The following is a 20,856-nucleotide window of genomic DNA, read 5'->3' on the forward strand; positions in this document are numbered from 1 at the left end:
AAGGTTTAAGAACAAGAAAGAACTTGACAAGCTTAAATACACAGGGAAAGAGTCACAGGGAAACAAAAAAAGTAATGATTCAAGAGTAGGAAGAACAAAGGCATAGATTTGTTCATCAATTAAACATTTATAGATTGCTTTTTTAAAAAATTTTATTTTACTTTTTTATACAGCAGGTTCTTATTAGTTATCCGTTTTATACATATTAGTGTATACATGTCAATCCCAATCTCCCAATTCATCCCACCACCACCACCCCCCCGCCACTTAAGTTACAGCTAAATTAATATGGCTAAATAAAAGTATTCTAAAACTTTTCCTCAAGAGGAATGTTTAAATAAAAATTATCAAATTCGTACTATAAAAATATTATGCTGTCTTTGAAAAGGATGAAGTAAATCTAAAGAGAATCACTGAGCTAAGAGTCTAAACACCAAAAACATCAAAACAACTAAACTGAGAAAGGATTTTGTAGATGTCCATCCACTAAAAAAGAATACCATTGTAATAACTGAAATGTATTGTTACAATGCATACTGCCCAGTGATGATTTGGTTCTCCCGGCTGTAAACAAAACCAACATCACTTGAGGATGTTACAAAGGGATAATACATGTGGTACAGACGATGTGGTATATCATAATTGCTTGCAGGAACCAACCACGTTTCCCAGTTATTTATAGATTTTGGTGTGTAGAATCATTTTTTAGAGCACTGGCTTACAATTATGCAAATATTACATATTACATGCCAAAATGTCTTTTTCATCACTGTTCTTCCTTAGAGTTAAGACAACTAAACTTTGGAAATATTAATACGGAACAGGCGAGATCTTATCTATTCCAGATAAGCAAGCTTCTAATAATGACATGAAAGTTGGAACAACATCCAACGTGGACTATTAAGCGAATGGCAAGCTGCAGAACAATTTGTAGTATGATCCTATTTTTAGGAAGAAAATGGTGTATATTTACTTATATATACAAGAAAAATATATTTAACCACAGTTAAAACAATGTTACCTCTGGAGAATGAGATTTAGGAGTTTCAGAAGGGATTTTCACTTATAAAATTTTTTATCATTTAAATAGTTTAACACTAAGTATATATTACCTCCATGATTTTTTTTAAAAACTTAGGACAAAAAGACGAAAACACTTCACAGCTGCACTCATCAGGACTTATTCTTTCTGTTCAATTTAACTCAAACATTTTGGAGTGCCTCCTATGCAGAGGAAGCAAAATCTGGTTGGGCAGAGTTCATGCTTGTGAGACGTCCAGAAGGCAGTCAGAGACAAGGCCTGCGCTCAGGAGAGAACTCTGGGGGACAGTACACGTTGGGGCGTGACCAGATTCTACATGGAATTAAGATAAAAGTACACTTCCAGGGCTTCCCTGGTGGCACAGTGGTTGAGAGTCCGCCTGCCGATGCAGGGGACACGGGTTCGTGCCCCAGTCTGGGAAGATCCCACATGCCACGGAACGGCTGGGTCCGTGGGCCATGGCCGCTGAGCCTGCGCGTCCGGAGCCTGTGCTCCTGCGGAGGAGAGGCCACGACAGTGAGAGGCCCGCGTACCGCAAAAAACCAAAAAAACAACAACAAAGAAACAAAAACAAACAACAAAAAAAGTACACTTCCAGTTACTGCTAAGAAAGTACAACAGTGGTTCTCAAACTTTTAACGTCCCAGCCCCACTTCTGATTACTAGGTCTTGTGGCAGTACAGATGAAATAATTTCCATCTCCCTGGAACTTACATTCTGGGAAGGGTAAACACAGTAGGAGTGAGCCTCCATTCATGTTTTAATAGAAAAATTAAATTTCTACCTGTGCTACAGTGGTAGATTATTAACTTGAGTTGATTCATTAGGGTCAAACGGTTTGATTCCAAGTCGGCTGGTGATTTCTAAGAACAGGCCAGCAAGGTAACATATGGCAAAGGTCTGTAAACATGATATAGGCAGAGAATGTGTCCTATTCTTTTTTTTTTTTTAAAGAAGATGTTGCGGGTAGGAGTTTACTAATTAATTAATTTATTTTTGCCGTGTTGGGTCTTCATTTGTGTGCGAGGGCTTTCTCTAGTTGTGGCAAGCAGGGGCCACTCTTCATCGCGGTGCGCAGGCCTCTCACTGTCGTGGCCTCTCTTGTTGCGGAGCACAGGCTCCAGACGCGCAGGCTCAGTAGTTGTGGCTCACGGGCCCAGTTGCTACGCGGCATGTGGGATCCTCCCAGACCAGGGCTCGAACCCGTGTCCCCTGCATTGGCAGGCAGAGTCTCAACCACTGCACCACCAGGGAAGCCCATGTCCTATTCATTTTTGAACCCCCAACACCTAGTGTAAATGGATGGCATATAAGAGGCAGTTGATAAACGCAAATGAATTGTGATTTTCAAAAGCAACTGATATAAAGACGGTAAAATAGCAGACACTACAAGGAATTAGCACTGAAATATCATTACCAGTTGACTGTATTTCTTCTCTAATCTACTCTGAAAAATCTAATCTGGAGAATTACACCGTACCTAAGTGCTCAACTATGAAAGTAAAAATAATATTCTGTTCTAATCAGGGGTGGTAATCAAGAAAACCCTAGCATAATTAATACATCCCTGAAGTGCACTGTAAGTGTATGTCTATGCATACATACACGTAACAGGTTTATCTTATTAATTATATCAGTTTGACTTAAACATGGGCAGTCAAAAACAGAGCACCACACCTAGCTGTCAATCTCTGAGTATACACTAAATAGCAACTGGAGGAAGAGATGGCTCAGAAAGCTGGACTGCAGAAGGAAGAAACCTAGGATAAAATTTTTGTATAGTACTGCATTCCTCTTATAGTTTCATTAAAGCACTATAACATAAATTAAGCAGGTTTAAAACATGGCTTCACTCTGTTTCCCAAGGTCCATTGTATGTCCAAGAGTAAAACTGCACAAGAATAAACTGCATTTTGTGTCTGTGATCAAATCCTTAAATACAGAAGGAAAAAACCCTTGGCCACCTTAAATCCCTCCACAAAAGTATGGAAGGAGGACAGGGACTGAGGAGAGAGAAGGGAAAGAGTGCTGCTCTCAAGTTTGACGACCAGAGCCTCTGCCTTGGCACTGGGTTTTGAGAATAAGGGGATGTTCCATAACAGGAGAGACTCCTGTTTGGGGAGAAGTCTGGGGGGAAACTGAATCTATAAGGCTGTAACACATCCTAGGCAGGAAGAAATAAGGAAAATTTATTTTTGATGTGACCCTGCCATCTCCCAAACCCCTCCATTCTGAGTTGGTACCTCCTCTGCATGCAGATCTAGTTATTGAACAGTGAAGTTTGTTAATATGACTTATTCCTTCTCCTCAGGGTCAGGGTTAGGGTTAGGACCTTCCAAAGTGACAAATTAATTTCATAAATTAATCCTGTCAACTAGATAAAGATTTGTCTACCTGCCTAAGTAAACAACCCTTTTTGGAATGACTCATATATTCCATATTTCCAGAACAAATTTCTAATTAAAGGGTATATATGAGAGAGGATTGAACCATGCCTAAATTTAAACTCAAATCCACTGGTAACTAGCTCTGGAATCTTTGGCCCTCACTCAGTTTCTCCATCTGTAAATTTCAGGAGGGTTAAGGTTTATTCCAACTCCAATATTTAGAATTACTTTTTAATGAATAAGTACATATTTTACCTTATAGGACAATGAAGTTTGATATGTGGAAGGGAAAACAATTCCCAAGGAATGGAAAAAGCTATTCTGGTATCACAGAATTCACTTTCTACTGCAACCCTGTGGCAAAACATTATTCTGAGGTTTATTCCCTTAGATATTTTCTACAGCTGCCACAACAATTGTCACCAACATAATGGCTTAAACAATACGCACTTATTATGTTACAGCTCTGGAGGGCAGAAGTCAGAAATGGGTCTCACTGGGCTAAAATCAAGGTGTTAGCAGGGCTGCATTCCTTCTGGAGGCTCTAGGAGAGAATTTCCTTTTTTCCAGACTCTAGAGGCTGTCCACGTTCCTAGGCTCATGGCCCCCCTTCCTCCATTTTCAAAGCCAGCAATATTGTATCTCTCTCATCATTCTTCTATTAGTCACATCTCCCTCTGGCCACAGCTGGGAAAGTTTCCCTGCTTTCTTAAACTTCTTAAGAATCCATGTGATTATGTTGGGCTCATCTGGATAATCCAGGATAATTTCCCCACCTCAAAGTCTTTAACCTTGATCATATCTGCAAAGTCCCTTCTACTCTGTAAGGTAACATATCAACAAATTTCAGGGATTAGGATGTGGGCGTCTTTGAGGGGTCCATTATTCAATACTATCTACCACAGATACCTAGTCATCCAAACAATATCATAAGAATTTCTCCCAAGCCTAGAATTCTGTTGACTTCCTCCATTTTATACTTAGGGCTCTTTCAACATTCTTTCCCCTCTCTCCCTTTATTTATCATCCAGTTGGATTACAGTGTTCTAATATGACAATACAATTAAATCTAACATTTGATCATTATTATTCTAAAAAATTCTTCAGACTTTCAGAAAGCCCAAATTGGAACATTTATTCAGTTTCTCGATTTTGTAATAAGTTAAAATTATAAGTAAACTTGATATATACAATGCAGGTTTTCCCCCCTCATCAAACTTAATCACTGACAAATTATTTTTAAAATTATTCTGAGTCCCTTACGTGCTTCTGAAATTTAAACAGCTTGCTATAAATGTTGAAGAACACACAAGTACATTTTTTAAACAGATTTGGTGACAATACAATAAACTTCATATATTTAAAGTATACAAGTTGTAAGTTTGTATGTTTTGACATATGTATATATTATCCATAAAGCCATCACTACAATCAAGATAATGAATATATTTGTCACCCACAAAAGTTTCCTTGTGTCTCTTTAAAATTCATTCCTCTCTGGCTCACGTCAGAGCAATCTCTGATTTGCTTTCTGAAGAGTCTGTATTTTATAGAATTTCATATAAATGGAATAATGTCTTTTTTCCCTGACTTCTTTCTCCTACTGTAATAGAGAGTAAAATACATTGCTGCGTGTATCAATAGTTCATTCCTTTTTATTGCTGAGTAGTATTCCATTGTACAGAGACAGTGCTAAATGTTTGCCTGTTAATGCACATTTGGATTGTTTTCCATTTCTGTCTATTACAAATAAAGCTGCTATGAATATTTGGGTACAAATCTTCATGTAGTCATATGCATTCATTTCTCTTAGATAAATGCCTAGGAGTGGAATGGCTAAATCACAGAGTAGGTGTACATTTTAGGTCTTTAAGAAAGTAGCAAACTGTTTTCCAAAGTGGATGTACCATTTTGTGTTCCCACCAGAAGTGTGTAAGAGTTTCAGTTGTTCCACATCCTCATTAACACTTGGTACTATAAGCCTTTTTAACGGAAGACATTCTAACATGTATGTAATGGTATCTGTGATTTTAATCTGCATTTTCCTAATGACTAGTGGTGTTCATCATCTTTTCATGGGCTGATTTGCCATCCATGTATCTTTGGTGAGCTGTTCAAATCTTTTGCCTATTTTTGACTGAGTTTTCTTATTATTAAGTTTTGAGAGCTCCTTATATAATGTGAATACAAGCTTTTAATCAGATAATGTGATTTGCGAATATTTTCTCCCAGTCTGTGACTTGTCCTTTTATTCTCTTATAAAGGTGGCTTTCAAAGAGATGTTCTTAATTGATACAGTCCAATTTATCTTTTTTCCTTTATAAATCATGCTTTTGGTGTTGTACCTTAAAAATCTTTACCAAACCCGAAGGCAAACATATTTTCTTCTAAAAATTTTATTGACTTGGGCTTTACATTTTAGGTCTATGATCAATTTTGAATTAACTTTTATATATGATATACGGTGTGGATTTAGTTTTTTGTATATGAATCTCAAATTGTTCCTCACCATTTGTTGAAAAGACTAAAATTTTTTCCATTTAATTGACTTGGCACCATACTCAAAAATTAATTGATATTTTCCATTCTATGGGTCTATTTGCTTATCTTTTTTTTTAATTTATTTTTTTGCGGTACACGGGCCTCTCACTGTTGTGGCCTCTCCCGTTGTGGAGCACAGGCTCCGGACACGCAGGCTCAGCGGCCATGGCTCACGGGCCTAGCCGCTCCGTGGCATGTGGGATCTTCCCAGAACGGGGCATGAACCCATGTGCCCTGCATCGGCAGGCGGGCTCTCAACCACTGCGCCACCAGGGAAGCCCCCAACCTTTTATTTTTAATCTATTTGTATCTTACTACGTATCAGAGGTTTCTTGTAGGCAACATGCAGTTGAGTCTTGCTTTTTTACCAAATCTATTAAGCTCTGCCGTTTAACTGGATTGTTTAGATGGTTTATAGCTAATATAAGTATTGATACAGTTTGGTGTAAACCTAACATTTTGCTATTTGTTTTCTATTTGTCATCTGTTCTTTGTTCCATTTTTCCTTTTTTTTTTTAAGATTTCTAGATTTATAGTTTTTATCAAATTTGGAAATTTTTGACCATTATTTCTTCAAAAAAATTTTCTGCACCCCCTCCTCTCCTTGAGACTACAATTATGCATATATTAGGCCACCTAAAGTTGTCTCACAGCTCACTGATGCTCTATTCATTTTTTCCTAGTCTTATTTCCTTTCTGAGTGTTATTCTGGATAGTTTGTATTGCTATGGCTTTAAGTTTACTAATCTTTTCTCTTGCACTAATTTGTTGTAAATCCCATGTAGTTTATTTTTCATCTTGCACATTGTAGTTTTGATCTCTAGATGTTCAATTTACGTCTCAAATGTATTTTATATCTGCATTTAACATTCTCAATCTTCCCTCTACTTTCTTGAATATATGGCATATAGCCAAAACTGTTTTAATGTTTTTGTCCACTAATTCTATCACTTGTGTCATTTCTGGGTCGGTTTCTATTTTTTAATTTTCCTCCTCATGGATTGCTTCATTACAAGTCTGATGCTTTTGACTGGAGGCCAAATGTAAATTTTACCTTGGTGAGAGCTAGATATTTTTTTCCTCCAGTTTTATTGAGATATAATTGACATATAGCACTGTATAAGTTGAAGGTATACAGCATAATGGTTTGACTTACATATATCATGAAATAATTTATCACAATAGGATTAGTGAACACCCATCATCTCATATAGATACAAAATTAAAGAAATAGAAAATTCCTTGTGATGAGAACTCTCAGGATTTACTCTCTTAACAAGTTTCCTATATAAAATACAGTAGTGTTAATTATATTCATCATGTTGTACATTACATCCCTAGTACTCATTTATCCTATAACTGGGAGTTTATACCTTTTGACTGCCTGCATCCAATTCCCCTCCTCCTGCCCCTGCCTCTGGTAACCACAAAGCTGGTCTCTTTTTCTATGAGTTTGTTTTTGAAGTACAATTGACCTAAAACACTACGTTAGTTCCTGTTACACAACACAGTGATTCGGTATTTCTATATGTTTCAAAATGATCATCACAATAAGTCTAGTTACAATAGGTCACCATACAAAGATATTAGTTATTGACTATGTTCCCCACACTGTACATTTCATACTCTTGACTCATTTTTTTCTGCAACCAGAAGTCTGTATCTCTTAATTTCTCTCACCTATTTCTTTCTTCCCCCTATTCCCCTCCTCTCTGGCAACTCCCCATTTGTTCTCCGTATCTATAACACTGTCTCTGTTTTGTTATGTTTGTTCATTTGTTTTGTTTTCAGATTCCACATGTAAGTGAAATCATGTAGTATTTATCTCTCTCTGATTTATTTCCCACAGAATACCCTCTACATCCATGTTGTCCAAATGGTATAAAGATCACATCTTCTTTAACCTTTCATCTACTGATGGGTAACTAGGTTGCTTCCATATCTTGGCTATTGTAAATAATGCTGCAATGAACATATGGGTACACGTAACTTTTCTAATTAGTATTTTCTTTTCTTTGGAAAAATACACAGGAGTGGAATTGCTGGATCATACAGTAGTTCTATTTTTAATTTTCTGAAGAATCTCCATACTGTTTTCCATAGTGGCTGTACTAATCTATATTCCCACCAATAGTGCACAAGGGTTCCCTTTTCTCCACATCCTCACCAACACTTGTTATTTGATAATACAGTGCTAGATATTTTTGCATAACTATACACATTGAGCTTTGTTCTGGGATGCAGTTAAATTACTTGGAAACAGTTTGATCCTTTTGAGACCTATTTTTAAGCTTTGTTAGAAAGGATCACAGCAGTCTATAGTTTAGGTCTACATTTGCACCACTGCTGGGGCAATACCCTCTGAGTACTCTATCCAATGTTCTGTGACTTATGAGGTTTTTTTCCTATGGCTGGTGGGAACACAAACTATTTTTAACCCTGAAAAAGAATCAGGGATTATCCCCTCTACTCCTTTTGGGTGGTTCCTGGCTTCAGGTAGCTTCCATACAACATAAGTACTAATTGTTACTCATATGAAGACTTAAGGGAGACTCTCTGCAGACCTTTGGAGTTTCCTCCTTGTGCAGCTCTCTCTTCTCCAAACTACAGCCTCCTTGGCCTCCAGCTCTGTCTCCTCAACTAGGGAGACTGATGGGCTCCGTCTGGGATTCCCCTCCTTATGCTGCAGCCTAGAAACTCTCTCCAGGCAGTAAGCTAGGATAATTGTAGGGTTCATTGTTTGTTTCTGCTTTCTTGGGAATCACTGTCCTGTGCTGCCAGTTGGTCAGTATTTGAAACTTTATATAGTATTTCTGGGGTTTTTGTTTGTTTTTTTGTTAGTTATGTGATTACAGCCAAGAGAGTAAATCCAATCTCTGTTATTCCAACTTGGCCAGAAGCACAAGCCCACAAGTATATTTTTAAGCCAGAAAAAGGGAGACACAGTAAAAAGACACAAGTACTATGAATGGAATTTCAAGTGGCAAGAAAATATCTTAGAAAATAAACATTATCTAGAACTAATTTTGACAGTCTGAAATTTGAAGGATATAGTTTTTCCAGGACAATACAAAAGTCAAAGCCTGTAACTGACAGTAAATATCTCTCTCCTAAAATGGCAGGTACTTGATCTTAAGACAGCAATCAAAACTATGATTTTGTGCATATTTCTGGAAATTTGGATAATTGTGGTATCTCATTTTTTCTTTTATCTATGTAAGAAAATGATAAGTTTAAGCCTTATAAGAATAAAAACATTATGATTTTACATTTCTAAATGCCATTAATAAATATACCACAATTTTTAAAAATCTGAGTTAAAAACTGTTTTCCCCTTCCTTTGATTAATTCAACTAAAAAAATACATTGTTAATCATCTTAATACTTCAAAGTCACAATGCTACAAAAAAGTTGGCTTGTGGTTGACACTGGTATTAGTCTTTAGCAGGTCTATAAAACTTGCTTTTGTTTTGGAACAAACCTCAAATGGACACCTATTATATGCAAAAAAATATTAATAAACTGAGATTTTAATACTGCTTCAACTGGAAAGAAAGTCCCCAAACTTTAGAACATGCAAACTCTGTAGCGGTACTTACAAACAACATAGGAAGAGCAGGCTGTCACCAAGTTACAGGGCTTGTTTCTCTGTGTGTCTATTTAAACTTTTAACTAGCCTAGCAACACCTGCAGATCTCTGCCCTCAGCATATGATTTCATAAGAAAACAACATATACAGATGCAAAGAAATTGACAGAACACAACAAGGGAAGAGAAGGCCATAAAGAGCTCTACTTGGATGACTCCCCCCGCCCCAAATCACCTTCCATCAAAGTGACTTCTGTGGCTCAGACTGCATTATCTGGCTCCTTGCCCCCATGCTACTCAATCACAATTCTTTCCATTTCTCAATGGCCATTATACAGACTAGCCAGATTCCAAAAATTTCACCTAAATGTTCTGAGGAAAGTCTTAGTTAGTGTGTGAGGGAGGGCTTTTAATGGAGAGTGAGAAGACGAAAAAGAAACTGAAGGAAACCGGCGACAGAAAGGAGCATTCATGGAGCTGAGTGTTAAATCTGAGACTGGCTCATTCTAACCATAACGTTATGCCCCAGCTCTTCACTTTCATACATTCTTCCTGGAAAGTTAGGTAACTCTGGTTTTTAGCTACAGAGCTAAGAGTTGTCTCTTGAGTTAAAAAAAAAAGTATTCTATTGGCCAAAACTTAAACTTTTAAAATTATAAATATTATATAGTTATATATTACAGAAAGTTTGAGAAATAAAGAAAGGAGAAAAGAATTCACCATAATCCCAACATTACAATTCAGGAGGCCTTTTTTAAAAAACAGACTTTATTTTTAAGAGCAGTTATAGGTTCACAGCAAACAGAATAAAATAGCCAAAACAACCTTGAAAAGAACAAAGTTGGGAGGACTCACGTCATGGTTCTAAAACTTACTACAAAGTGACAGTAATCAAGACAGTGTGGTACTAGGATGAGGACAGACACATAGATCAATGGAATAGAACTGAGAGCTGATAAATAAACTCTTACACTTATGGACAATTGATATTTGAAAAAGGTGCCAAGACAATTCAATGGGAGAAAGAACAGACTTTTCAACAAATGGTGCTGGATCTCCATATGCAAAGGATTACAAAGTTGGACACCCTACCTCACACAATATACAAAAAGGAACTCAAAATGGACCAAAGACCTCAGTGTAAGAGCGAAAACTATCAAACTCTTAGAAGAAAACACAGGGGTAAATCTTCACTGACCTTGGATTAGGCAATGTCTTCTTATGTGAAACTGAAAGCAATAAAAAAAAATTTGATAAATTAGACTTCATGAAAATTAAAAACTTTTGTGCTACAAAGGACACCATCAAGAAAGTGAAAACACAACACAATAGGATGGGAGAAAATTTTGCAAATCATGTATCTGATAATGAGACTGTATCTAGAATATACTAAGAACTCTTTTAACTCAATAACAGAAAATAACTCAGTTAAAAAAGGGGCAAAGGATTCAAACAGACATTTCTCCAAATAAGATTTACAAATGGCCAATAAGCACATGAAAAGATGCTCAACATCATTAGTCATCAGGGAAATACAAATCAAAACCACAATGCAGTACTACTCCATATCCACTAGGATGGCTATTAGCAAAGAGATAATAACAAGTATTGACAAAGATGTGGAGAAGGTGAAACCCTTATGCATTGCTAGTGGAAAGGTAAAATGATGCAGCTCCTTTGGAAAACAGTCTGGCAGTTCCTCTAAAAGTTAAAGTTATCATTTGATCAACAATTCCAAGAAAAATGAAAACATGTCCACACAAAAACTTGTACATGAATATTTGTAACAGCATTATTCATAATAGCTAAGGAGTAGAAACAACCCAAATGTTCATTAGTTAATGATGGATAAACAAAATGTGGTATATCCATACAGTGGAATATTATTCAGCAATGAAAAGCAATGAAGTACTGATAACATGCTACAACATGGATGAACCAAGAAATATTATGCTAAATGAAAGCCAGACACAAAATGCCATATTTTGTACAATTCCATTTATATGAAATGTCCAGAACAGGCAAATCTATAGTGACAGAAAAGAGACTGGTGATCTTCTAGGGTAATGGGGAAATAGGGAGTGACTGATAACGGGTATGAGATTTCTTTGGGGGTGATAAAGTGTTCTGAAGTAGAATAATGGTAATAGTTGTATAACTCTGTGAATATACTGGAAACCACTGACTTGTACACTTTAAAAGGGGTGAATATTATGCTATGTGAATTTTATTTCAATAAATCTATTCTATTATCCAGCTTTCTATTATTCTATTAAATGGATGGACCATAATTAATGATATACATTGCTTCCAACTTATCTATTCTACATAACACTGCTGTGAACAGTTTTGTGCCTAGGCTTTTACCATATCATATAATTAAGGGTATGAATTCTGTTAGTAGGAATCTTGACTTACAACATAGCAGCTGTGTGATCTCGGGCAAGTCAATTAATTTCTTTGTGCCTCAATTTCCCCATATATGACATGAGGTTAACAGTATTCACACCTCTTGGAATTCTGAGAATTAAATTAAGTAACGCATGTAAAGGGCTCTGCATGGTGCCTGTCACATAGTAAACTATCAACATTAGTGGTAGAGGTAGCCAATAATTGTTATTCTAGTTTGTGCTATTTTCTGAAGATGACTTCCAGAAGTGATATCACCACCTCAAAAAACATGGACATTTATATGCCTGAATACATTCTGCCAAACTACATTTCAAAAGGGGTGCACTAGTTTTTGGCACTAGTAGTAAATATATGAGAGAACCAGAGTAATCATGCCATCATCAACATTATGTTATAATAAATTTGTTTTGTTAATTTAATAGGCAACTCACTTTAACTGTTCATTTTTGCTGCTTTTGGTCCTTAGCAGCTTGAAACCCAAGTTTTCTAATTATCATATGAATCCTGCATACCTGGAGCATCTACTGAATGTGAAATCTGTACAAGACCCTATACTGGGGGCTACAATGGAAACTGAAAATGAGTAAGGCCAAGGATTTTGTGTGAGGTAAGGGAAAGAAACATTTTTATTCAAAGTAACTATGATTAAGTATAACCGAGCTATGAAGTATTTATGAGGGTAGGGAAAAGATAGCAGTTTATAAAGGTTTATAAAGTAGAGAAAAGACGGCAGTGTTTGAGCTCGTTCTTGAAGGGTGGGCATAATTTCAGCCGGCAAGGGTGTGGCAAGAGTAAAATCAAGGCTGGTAAAAGAACACAGCACATTCCAGGACTACGCAGCTTGAGTACAAAGTGGCTAGGGGAGGGAATGGTGACAGAACAAGGTACAGGGTGCTCTGGGAACACAAAGAGGACCCTCTAAAACAGAGCCAATGACCATGGGAGCTGAGGAGGACAGTTTCTCCCAGGGCAAACAGCATGCAGAAAAACACAAAGACACAAATCATCGTGACCCATGCAGGGAACTGCACGTAATCCAATTTAGCTGAAGTGAAGTGTACATGTGGGAAGGAGGCCGATGATGCTAAATAAATAGGCAGAGGCCCGACTGTGAAGGACCCTGTGTGCCAGAATAAGGCATTTGAACTTTATTCCAAAGGAAATAGAGAACTGAAGCATTTTAAAGAAAAGAAGTGACAATCAAACTGACTTCAAAAAAATTTTTCTCTGGCAATCCTCCAAGAGCTTCCCATCTCACACAGAATAAAATCCAGTCCTTCTTATGCTTAAAACCCTATGTGCCGGTCAGTGGCTATCTCTGAAATTATTTCCTATTGCTACTCCTCTCACTCACTCTGCTTTTATGACACTGGCCTTCTTGCTGTACCCTTCAATATACCCCTACTCAGGGCTTCTGCACTTGCTGTCCCCTCTGCCGGGAACTCTTGCCCCAAACAGCTGCACAGTTTGCTCCCTCACTTCCGTCAGGTCTCTGTTCAAACACTTTCTTATCAGAAAGGCCCTCCCTATTACCCAATATAAAAGAGCAAGAAACAATGGCAATCAATCCTACCATTTGTTTCCCTCCACTTACCACCTGGCACATGTATTTATCTGTAAGTTTCCCATCCCTCTTTACTAGAATATAAGTTCCAGGATGGATCCTCTCAATTACCCTGATATAGGAACTGTTATTAGCATTTCCAGATGGTGAAATTCAGGTGCATAATATCGCTACTGCACTGTGGAGCAAGGCAGAATGACTCCTGAGCCTACACTCGAACCATTTCACACACTGACTCAAGTGAAGTTGCAGGGTCCTGGCTTTGATTCTAGATTATTTCCAGTGACTAGGCTCCATCCAGACAAGCACCAAGATAGTGTACTCTAAATTCACACTATGTTCTTCTAAAAAGATATGCATTCTTATCATTTGTTATTAAGCCAAGTTTCAATCGCTAGGAAACTTTTTTTTTTTGCGGTACGCGGGCCTCTCACTGTTGTGGCCTCTCCCACTGCGGAGCATAGGCTCCGGACGTGCAGGCTCAGCGGCCATGGCTCACGGGCCCAGCCACTCCAGAGTATGTGGGACCTTCCCGGACCAGGGCACGAACCCGTGTCCCCTACATAGGCAGGCGGACTCTCAACCACTGTGTCACCAGGGAAGCCCACCAGGAAACATTTTTAAAATGAGCAGTTAAAATGCACGAGGTATCTGGACTTTTATCTATTCAACTATAAGCTGTACTTTTTCTTGCTTTAGGTCCACAGATATTAAAACAAGATGAAAAGATTTTATGAAACCAGAAGGAACATAGCACATGACACCAAAACTACTTTTCCAAGAGCTTTTTTCAAGTATAATAGTCAACTTCAGGAATAAAACTAACTCCATCTTTAAAATATTCACACCAAAATTTTCTGAGGTATTACACAAAAGAAAGGACATGGTGGCTACCTCGAAAACATCCAGTAAACACAGTATCATATGTAGAGAAAAAGAATGAAGGTGAGATCCCAGTAACATTGCTCCTGATTCTTTTCCTACCCCTCAGATTACCTGCTTCTTCTTTCCTTGATTATTCTTTCATCCCATCTCCTATTATTGCAAGTATCTCTTTTCAAAATGCAGTTTTCAATCACAGCTTTTCCCCTGTCAACCACTTCATACCAGAACTCATCCACTCTTAATTTCAAATATGGCCTCTATTAAGATAACCTCCAGATCTAGTTATAATTTCTCCCTCTTCCCTTCTCCTGTTTTTAATCTCTCCCAAATTGCCTGGCTATAGATACTCAATACTTCAGGACCCTTTTATATCCCTATTTTTTTTAAAGAAAATCCACTTTTTCAAAATTGGCTCCTTCTCCATTTACTTTATCATCTGTATTGTCTGGCTATTCTCCTATAACTTTAATTTTTCTCCATTTAATCAACAGGACCTGCCAACTGTTCATTGTGTTTCCTACTATCTTACTTTCCAATTCCATAGCTATCACCACATTCTGGGTTTTCTTCCTTTCCTTCCTGAGTCACCACAGCCCTCCAGCTGACCTGCCTACGTCCAGCCTACTCCCTTCTATTCATTCTGTACATACTGCCAGTAAACCTCTCTCACACGGTACACACCCCAGTTCAAGGACTTAAAAGAGTTCCCCAGCATAATAAAACTAAACTTCTCAAATCAGCACTCAGGTCCTTCCACCCCTCCAGACTGTCACTCATGAACGTTTAGCTTAAACATACTAAGGAGACAAATCCCTAGAAAACCAACAACTTGATCTTCCACTTCTGGATCAGTGCAATGCACACTACAGGTCTGTAGAGTACAGTCCACCATCTTTCACTTGACTTCAACTACTTATGTCAGGCAGTGGGAATATATGACTTAATCCATCATCTTCTGACAACTCAAATTACCATGAGGATTCATCTTCAAAAGCTGAACGCTTCTAATCCACAAAATGGAAGTATGTAGTTATCAAAAAATAACACCTCATACCCTTAAATGAGAGTGCATGCAAAGTAGTATACTATCTTTAAGGGTGAATTTTCCAACATCTATAAAAAGTGTAAGTGCAAATATCCTTTAGCCCAGCAATAGCACTTCCGGGAAATTACCTATAGATATTCTCACAGAAGAAAACAAATTATATGTGGAAGGAATATTAAACACTGTTGTAATGGTTAAAAAAAAAGGGGGGGGAACAACTGAAATTTCCTTAATTGACTATTATTATATATCTCCACAATGGAGTATTATGCAGCAATTAAAAATAAAGAAGCAGGACTTCCCTGGTGGCACAGTGGTTAAGAATACACCTACCAATGCAGGGGACACAGGTTTCAGCCCTGGTCCGGGAAGATCCCACATGCCGCGGAGCAACTAAGCCCACGTGCCACAACTACTGAGCCTGCGAGCCACAACTACTGTAGCCTGTGCACCTAGAGCTCATGCTCCGTAACAAGAGAAGCCACTGCAATGAGAAGCCCACGCACCGCAACAAAGAGTAACCCCCACTCACCACAAGTAGAGAAAGCACGCACGCAGCAACAAAGACCCAATGCAGCCAAAAATAAATAAATAAAAATTTTAAAAATAAAAAAATAAAGAAGCAGTTATATATGAATTGATAGGGAAAGATGTTTAAGAATGGCATGAAGAGGGGAAAAAGCAAGTTATACAACAGTGTAAATTACTATTCTATTTGTATGAAAAAATGCATATACATTTGTAAATGCAAGAAAATATCTAGAAAAAATATACCAACCATTAATAGTAGCAAATTCTGGAGAATGGGATTCAGGGGAAGAAACAAGGGATTTTTACTTTTTGTACTGTGTGTGTGTGCATGTACATACACATATATGTATTTTTTAAAACAATCGATTTATTCAATTTTCATTTTTAAAAAAGGGCAGAGCACAGCAAAGACTCTTAACTTTGGATGAATATAATTGATCTTGATTATCCATAGTGCAGGAAATATGAGCTACTCAAAGTGCTTAATGAGAAACTCATCCATTCATTCAGCAACTATTTATGGAACACTTACTATATGCCAGGCATTGTGCCTGATGATACTGCCATAACCGTGAACAAGACAGACCTAGTCTTTGCTCCATTTTTCCTGTTTCTCCTGTAAGAACCACTGACTTCCAGGTCTGTGTTCTCATTATGCCCATTATGCCTACGGTTTCCCATAAAATAGAAACAAATTAATAGAATAATTATATCAAACAAAAACAAAGGCTTTAAATGTTATTAACTCCTATTTCCTTCATAATTAATTTTAAAAGTTAACAGAAACAGAATTTGTGAAAGAACAATTGAACAAGCACCATTTCAAATAAACAAAATTTAGAAAGTAATTTAGATGTTAAATAAAATTTAAGGGAAATTAGCTAAGAAAATTCAAAAGAAAAAACATTATAGGAAATTTTTATTTTCTTCATTGATTTATATTTACTTACTAAATTCTTCTACAATAACCATGTACTACACAATAAGAAGGAAGTAAAAGTTGTTCTTGAAAAGAACCCTCTGTTGCAACAACAGATCAGCTACTGCCTCAAGTCCAAGCCCCTAACCCATTATACCAGGCCGTTTATGGTCTGGCCTTGTCGAGACTCCTTGTTTTGTCAGCCCAGAGCCCATTCCACCCTCTGCTGCAAACAGCATTCTGGGACTTTCCACTGGGGAATCACTGCTCCTCACCTCCTGGGGTGGGCCCAATCCCCAGTCTTTGCCAGTCAGAGCTTCTTATCCCCTTGGCCACCCCAACAGTTCAGAGGTGAACACATGACCCTAACAGATCCAAATCCAAATCAATCCTGAAAAGAGGCTAATTTTAATGAGGCTATTCAAATGATTATAAGTGCTGACATATAATACAGCTAAATTTCCTAAAAGAACTTTGTAATAAATAGAATTCTCATTTAATGTGGTCCCTGAATATTTTGTGTGACTATAACTTCAAATCACAAAACTGGCAGTGAAAACAGTCATAATTGATCACTTTTGTTGAAACAGAACAGCAACAAAAATACAATATTAGAAAATTCCCATTTCTAAAAAGCTATTAAAACTTGATGCTGTCTCAAAGAATGTTGAAACCATATAAATCACATCCTGTTAAAATAGTTAAGTACAAAAACAGTAATACAGGTTACGCAGCATATATGTTAATCACTTATGATCTGACAGAAATCTTTTAAACAACTTCAAAAATAAAGCTCCTACAGGTAGTATTTCATGAGGCACCTAAAATGCCACAATCCTAAAACAAACAAACAAAACCCCAAACCCAAGCATTTGAAATATATTTAACTTTTAAAATAATTTTTATCGGGACTTCCCTGGCGGTCCAGTGGGTAGGACTCCACGCTCGCAATGCGGGGGGGCCCAGGTTCGATCCCTGGTCGGAGAACTAGATCCCACGTGCCACGACTAAGACCCGGAGCAGCCAAAATAAATATAAATAAATAAATTTTTAAAATCACCTTTATTAAAAATAATAATTTTTATCAGTTAACCATTTTCCTTTCAACACTAAGAAAACTATAGAGTATATTAATAAATTACAGGGGAACAAACTTCAATGCAATATGAGAAAATAAAACTTAACCATTAGAATTTCCTAAGAGTGAAATGGACTGTCTTGTAAAACAGGGACCTCTCCTTCCCTGGAACTAAAACTAAAACCAAAGCTCTGTAATTCTCTGAAAATAAGATATCCTTGAAGAATTCAACTGCTGTGTCAGCTGTTTTATTTCTTGAGAGTATAGCTGAACACATATTATAATCCATTGCATTTTTTCTAGCATTGCACAATTTTCCTGGCACACAATGTGCATACTGTATTTATTATCATATTTAAGCATCTGACAGCATTGTTATAAGAATCCATAATATTATTCTCTAACTAAATGCACACATAAATTTTTCAGTCTTCAAACAGCCATGGATTTCAGTAGTTAAGTATCATATATATTTTTTCCACAAAGTCTAAATACAATACATTTCCTGAACTTTTAGCTTTCAGTTTCCTGTTCGTCAATGGTTACAATTCTAGAGGCAATACATAAACACACCCTAGCCATGGTATTTCCACTCCTGACAACAGTGGATGTGAACTTAATATGACCAAATATAACTACAGTGCATATAAATGGTATATCACAGCTAACACAGCAATAGCAGGAATTAAGCTATAAAATGGAAATATAAATTATATTCTTATTAAGAATTCACATAACCTCTTTTTATAACTTAGAACTCAGAAAAAGTTTCTCTCCCATGAAAAACTGATAAGCTTTCTTTATCAGACAATAACTGTGAAACCCATCCTGTTTCCTTTTTTCTCCTGCTTGCCAGGAAGCTCAGAGCTAAATTTAATGTTCAAATACAGAAAATATTTTGCCTCAGATTATTGCTGTAAAGATTTCTTTCCACTCCCTCATCCTGCTCATTATTTCTCAAGTGATTTATGCTGAATTTCTGACTTTGTTTTTAATGTTTCTTGCCTTTTTAGTTTTAATTACAAGCTATCAAATCTTTTCAATGAATACAGAGTATACAGAAACAATTTAAAAGATATCTTTACATCACTGAATAATCTGTTAATCCAATTTATATAAAATGGGGCTTCCCTGGTGGCGCAGTGGTTGAGAGTCCGCCTACCAATGCAGGGGACATGGGTTCGTGCCCCGGTCCGCGAGGATCCCACATGCCGTGGAGCGGCTGGGCCCGTGAGCCATGGCCGCTGAGCCTGCGCGTCCGGAGCCTGTGCTCCGCAACGGGAGAGGCCACAACAGTGAGAGGCCTGCGTACCGCAGGAAAAAAAAAAACAAAAAAAAACCCAATTTATATAAAATGTAGGTCCTAAAATGTATAGTTATTTTCCCCTTTCAAAGTTAATTGTTTCACATAATTCATGATTCACTTTTAGAAGTCACTGGCAAGTCTTCCAAATAAAAGACTCATAAAATGACACAAGGATCAAAACAAATTACTAAATGAGGGACACTAGATTAGGAGGATTAATAATTTTTAAATGTTTTTAATTTACTAACAAAATTGGTCTGGCAAAGCTAGATTGTCATAAAAAATTAACTCACATAAAGTGTACTGAAATCTTATTTACTGTTATCAGCATTTTAGATGCAAAATAGACAACGGGTATAAAAATATTTAAATAGCCTAGGAATCTTAAGAAAAGAGGGAAACTCGGTCACACTTGTTTAGAAACTACAGACACACACACATATTAAAATATTCAGTATATGGTAATACCAAAAAGTTTGTTAAGTGGAGATAAAATGAGATATTAAGAAAATGAACAAAAACAACACGAAGGTGAAAAGAAACTACAACCCAAACTGACAAATCCAGCCGAAAACTAAACAAAAATACACCATGAATTAAACAGAAAACCTAAGCATAGTAATATTAAACATGGAAAAGAGAAATGAGCACATTTTGTAACAAAGACTACGGTCTACAAGAATGCATAATATTAAAGCTCTTCACTTTTAGAAGCCATAAATTAAAAAAAAGAAAATGATAATAAATGGAAGACAGCCAAGTAATTTATATAAGAGTTACAAAAACCAATTGTTCCTTCCTCTCTCAACATATGAGAATTGCAAGATATACCCAAATAAGTTAAATTACAAAAAACTTAATATTCTAAGGATGAAGTTAACAGCAAAATGTATTACTATATAATTTATATAGTATTATTATATACTATATACAGCATAGTATTAATATATATTTATGCTATATATATAACATATATAATACAGTATTATATATAACATATAGTTATATAGAGTAGAATTTATAGTACTATTACTATATAAATTTACAAGGAAAGGCTAGTAACCACTCATAAAATATAGCTTAAAAGACTTCTTTCAAACAATAAAACAGTTCAACATAAAAAAGATTTAAAAACAGAAACAAATTCCTATATATTATCTGAAGGGGCTGAGAGAAACACACACACACACACACACACACACACACACACACACACACAGCCCTCAAAAAAGAAATCTAAAATTTAATTTTGAAGCATTTCTCTTCCCCCCAATAGCACAAATAGAAGTTAAAATTTGTTATAAAGAGTAATCATCTAAATACAAAACAAGTCACAGATCATAAGAGAGAAAAAAATCCCTTCTCCCTTCAGAAAAATGAAGACAGGAAAAAGAAACCAAACCATGGGAAATACAACTAAGTGATCTGATACAAAGCACTGAGGACACGGAAAAAATTCTTTTGTATATATATTTGTGTATTATACAATTCAACTTCACAGTGTTTGAAAATGATAAAGAAAAATTAGTATTTCAGTAAAAATGAATCCAGTTAGAAG

General features: G+C 36.6%; 1 protein-coding gene across 11 annotated transcripts in view; it reads right to left on the minus strand.

Moving 5' to 3' along the window:
* FKBP5 (FKBP prolyl isomerase 5) overlaps nt 1-20,856 on the minus strand; it is a 95,145-nt gene that overhangs the window by 61,867 nt on the left and 12,422 nt on the right. For 3 of the 11 annotated variants that reach the window (XM_024766312.1, XM_024766305.1, XM_024766306.1), the window contains one exon: nt 10,757-10,787. The exons of the other annotated variants lie outside the window; for them this stretch is intronic. The gene's annotated coding sequence lies outside the window, so the exon portion shown is untranslated. The remainder of the gene's footprint in view (nt 1-10,756; nt 10,788-20,856) is intronic. 11 annotated transcript variants of the gene reach the window in all.

This window comes from Neophocaena asiaeorientalis, unplaced genomic scaffold (genome assembly GCF_003031525.2).
Source record: "Neophocaena asiaeorientalis asiaeorientalis breed wild unplaced genomic scaffold, Neophocaena_asiaeorientalis_V1.1 scaffold46, whole genome shotgun sequence".
Classification (NCBI taxonomy): Eukaryota; Metazoa; Chordata; class Mammalia; order Artiodactyla; family Phocoenidae; genus Neophocaena; species Neophocaena asiaeorientalis.